The following is a 4725-nucleotide window of genomic DNA, read 5'->3' as shown; positions in this document are numbered from 1 at the left end:
AGGTATTTGTGGCATAAGCTGTCAAACCTCCTTTCAGTGGCTTCTTTGGTAGATGACAGACGCTGACGTGCCCAAGATGAAAATACCTCAACACTAATACCAAAAATTAAGAGAAGAAAGCTTGAGTTCACTGGGACAGGATTCTGGACTTTTTGAAAACACGAACATGTAAAGAATCAATGCAGAAAGTACAAAATGTGTAGCATTAGAAGAAATCTTGACCATCGAACCCTAGCAAATCATAACTTAGCTACAGGCCAGTCGAGTTCTTGCAGCACCAGAATAACCATATATGGCTTTCATGTAAACCGCTGAAACTTTAGCTTTTAGTCAAATAAGCTAAATCTCAAACCCCACCACATGATGAATAATCGAAAAACTTTTATCTTAATCTGAACTATTATCTTAAGCTCCAGGGCCTTGGGCTTAAATCATATCTGAAATGCAAATGCATGAAGATAAAGATAGGTTAGCATGTAAAATTCAATACACGCTTCTGTTTTCAACAAGCGTACAGTCTGTAGGACTTTTTCTTTAGTAGAAATTCTTCCATTTGGAAATATACCAGAAGAAATGTGTCTCTTCCGAGACCTGGACCAACAAGAAGGCAATCAAACCTTTGCATCCACTTTGTAACTTCACCAACAACCTTACCAAAAACTGATGCTTTCTCATCATCCCTAAGAAATCAAGTCATGCAATTAGCCTAGATTGTCAGGTTCACAAGCTCATTAAGTCAAGCTAGTAAAAATTACCTTACTCCATATGATTCTTCTAAAACAGGGTGCACAATTAACTCAGGACTATAGCTTTTTATTATTGTTATAGCTAATAGGAACCCTTGCGGGCTGCATGCATGATTTTAAAAATTTTCTAGAAATCAGGAGAAGTAATTAAAAATTAAACTCTTTAATTTTCATGCATGCATAAGATCTGATCTCTGCCATAAAAATAAGAATCAGGATTTAAATATTTATGTAAGATATGAAATTATGATTATATGTTTAACATACAATCCTGAAATTTCAGTAACCATGTTTAAGATTTAATCTTAATTTCTAATGAGATCAAATCTCATACCTGATTCGCTGGAGGTCTTTGATGACTCCTTGATCACACTCTCTAGCCGCACACGCATCCGGCCTATATGGATCGTTCATGCGAAGCTCCAGAAAGATCAACGTCTGTGGGAGTGCTAGCTCGCGCAGAGGTGCTGCAATGGCTGAACCTTTCTCTTTCGAAACACTCAACCTTTGATCATTCTTTGAGAAGATGAAGGATGGAGATGAAGGAGAGGAAAGAGAATAGGAGGATGGCCCAATCTCAGAATTTTTAGAACCCTTTTGAAAACCCCAAGATGCATCTATTGAACCCTAGGCGTGGAGGTCCTTTTATAGCCTTCGGCACCCACGCCACACACCTATTTTTGCCAACTTATTTGGCTGATAAAATCTCCAAAATTTTTTAAAAATACGGCATCTAAGAGGAGAATAATCCCTCTTAATTGTGCGCTATGAATCCCGACATTTTAGGGATTCATGTGCCATCAATTTGGGTGCCGCATCCCTTTCTTTCTTGACGCCGCAATCTCCTACAAATTAGGGATTTAATCCTATCCCTTTTGAAACTTTGTGGCGCCACCCCTTCTGGATTTTTATCCCACGCCTCCTCTGAATTTTCATGCCAACAATTGGCCAAAAATAAGAGGAGAGGCGCCATCAATTATTGAGATAATGATGAGGTGTTTTTCTTCTCCAAGAAAGAAAGCTAGACTCCTATAATTTAGGAATTCTTCTCCTTATCTAATTTTGAATTTTTGGACTCATAATCCTTATCAAATAAGGACTTCTAATTGACTTGGGTCAAGCCCAATCCAATTGGGTCAAGTCTCATTAATTGCATCAAGCTCAGTCTACTTGGGTCGAACCCAATTCAATTAGGTCAAACCCTGATGTAGCCCAAATTGAATCTTATTCAATTTTGCTCAACCTAAACCCAATCATTCAATCAATTGAGTTTATTAGCAATCTAATTGCTAATTAATCCTTCAATAATTCAATAATTATTTTATTGCAACCTTTGCTTAGGATAATTTGTCAATCGAATTGACCAATGGACCTCTGGACGATTCTTAATCATCTGTCAGCTATTTGATCAACCTAGAAACTTCTATGCGTGTGACCCTATAGGTTCGAACCTAAGCTGGTAGCACAAGAACAACTTTCTATACTAATCGAAATGACTATCTAGCAATGGTACCCAACGTTCAGATAGGCCGAATGATTGCAAAGCAACATTCAAGAACCCTTGGACTATGGTCACCGTATAATTCATCTCTATAACTCCGAATGCCTAGGATGACTTCAGAGTTTACTGTCAACTCTTTTAATCAGTTCATCCAATATGCGTTTCAACTTTACAAATTCTGTGACTCCTCACAAAGATTATCCTGGCCAAGATTTTGCTAAATTGAACACAAGAGCATTATCTTCTATCACCTGGAGGGGTCAATCCCTTTTTGACTCACACACCAATTTCGCAAGTACTTGACTGTACCAAGAACACTTTCATGACTGAATTAGAAATTCAGATAGTCCGGTACCAAAGTACAATGAGTTGCTTGCTAGTCACCGTGGCGATCTCAGGTCGGAAGGACACTTATACCCATATCCACTCGGAACATCTTCTAACAATAGAGTGCTCCGGATCAGATCACGTTCAGTGAAATGTACTCATATACTTCACCTGTGTGGCATACTAGTGTCTCTACACTCCTTGGTTAAGAGGACAACCAACACATATGGCACACAACGACCTATACTTGATAATGCCATTGTCCTAGTAATAACATATCGTTCGGTCGTGAACAGGTTTAAGGACTTGTAAATAAATCCTCCTTTATCATTTATAAGAGTCCTAAGGACTTCATCACATTACATGAATTCATGAAGATGTACAAAATATGCGATGAAAAATGCCAAATAACTTTTATTATTTATTAATTTATATATATCTCAATCATCAACAGGCTGATGATTGACTTTTAGGACACAATTTCCAACAGTAGCATCTTTTGTACAAAAAACATGAGATATGTCTGCACCCTGTGGTATGCATGCATAATTGTTAGTACCTTTGATTACAAATATGCCATGCGAAATTGTGAACTCAAGTGTCCTAAAGTGTGATTGAATAGGCAAGTATTGCCTTAAAAACAAAAGTATGGACCAATATAATAAATGAACATTGAATGTTACAAGAGATAAAAGTACTGACAATTTTCAAGGCTGATATAACAGCAAAATATGGAGCACCTGTATACTCCTGGCACCCACCAATAAGTGCTACCTTCCCTAAAGAAAAATTTATATTCCAGATCCATGGACGAGCACCTTGAGCACTTGAAAATTGTTCTACGCACCTTGGAGGAGCACCACTTCCACATCAAGCCTTCAAAATGCGCATTCGTGCAAACGGAGCTCGAGTACCTGGGCCACATCATTTCAGCCGAAGGAGTTCGTGTAGACCAGCGAAAAATTCAGGCCATGCTTGATTGGCCATGGCCGAAAGACATCACAGCCTTAAGAGGATTCCTGGGATTAACTAGCTACTACCAGCGGTTCATGAAGAATTATGGGCTGATCGCGAAGCTGTTGATCACCATGCTGAAAAAGGGAGGTTTCATGTGGACCATACAGGCGCGCAAGGCATTTGAAGACCACAAGCAAGCTATGACGCAAACACCCATTCTTGCCTTGCCCGATTTCTCCAAATTATTCAAGGTCTGCACCGACACGAGTGGTGAAGGTATAGGTACTGTTTTGGTGCAGGAACGACGACCCTTGGCCTTCATTTCTAAAGCATTAGGGCCAAGGAAGAAAGCTTGGAGTACCTACGCAAGAGAGTTGCTGGCGGTTGTACATGCAGTGAAGGTTTGGAGGCCATACCTTCTCGGTCGACGCTTCACCGTCGTTACGGACCAGCAAGCATTTCACCATCTACTCCAGCAAAAGATAGTAACTCCCGAACAGCATAAATTTTTGATGAAGTTGCTGGGTTTTGAGTACGACATCATATCAACCCGGCAAAGAAAACAAAGTGGCTGATGCATTGTCACGAAGGGAGAACGATCGGATTTTGTGGGTGGCTGAGGATATAGACGAGATGCAGAATTTTGCAGCAATCAGCGGCGTTGATAGGAGGATTTGGGACCGAGTTCGCGAGGCAACCAAGCTTGACACCCGAGCATAAGAAATCTAAGAAAAACTAGATGCAGTGGCTTCAGATGTTGCACAATTTAAGGTACACGACGTTTGGATTTTTTACATGGGGAATGTGTATGTTTCGGACGTCCCCGACTTGAGGAGAAACATCTTGGACCACTTCCACAACAGCAAGGAAGGTGGCCATTCAGGTTGGCTTCGCACCTACCTCTGTGTGAAGCATTTCTTCTACTAGGAAGGATTGAAGCGCGACGTCAAATCTTTGGTGGCCGAGTACGAGACATGCCAGAAAACCAAATATGATCTATGGGCACCAACCGGACTGCTGCAACCTCTTCCCATCCCAAACATGATTTGGGAAGATCTGACCATAGACTTCATCGAGGGATTACCCACAAGCAAGGGCTACGAGGTGATCCTAGTGGTGGTCGATCAGCTGAGTAAGTATGCGAACTTCCTACCTCTTAAACATCCTTACACAGCCAAATCAGTTGTACGTGCG

The sequence above is a fragment of the Phoenix dactylifera genome, chromosome 13, assembly GCF_051530095.1.
Source record: "Phoenix dactylifera cultivar Ajwa chromosome 13, Ajwa_hap1_PhDact_Kaust_v1.1, whole genome shotgun sequence".
Classification (NCBI taxonomy): Eukaryota; Viridiplantae; Streptophyta; class Magnoliopsida; order Arecales; family Arecaceae; genus Phoenix; species Phoenix dactylifera.
Note: the sequence above shows the minus strand (reverse complement) of the source record.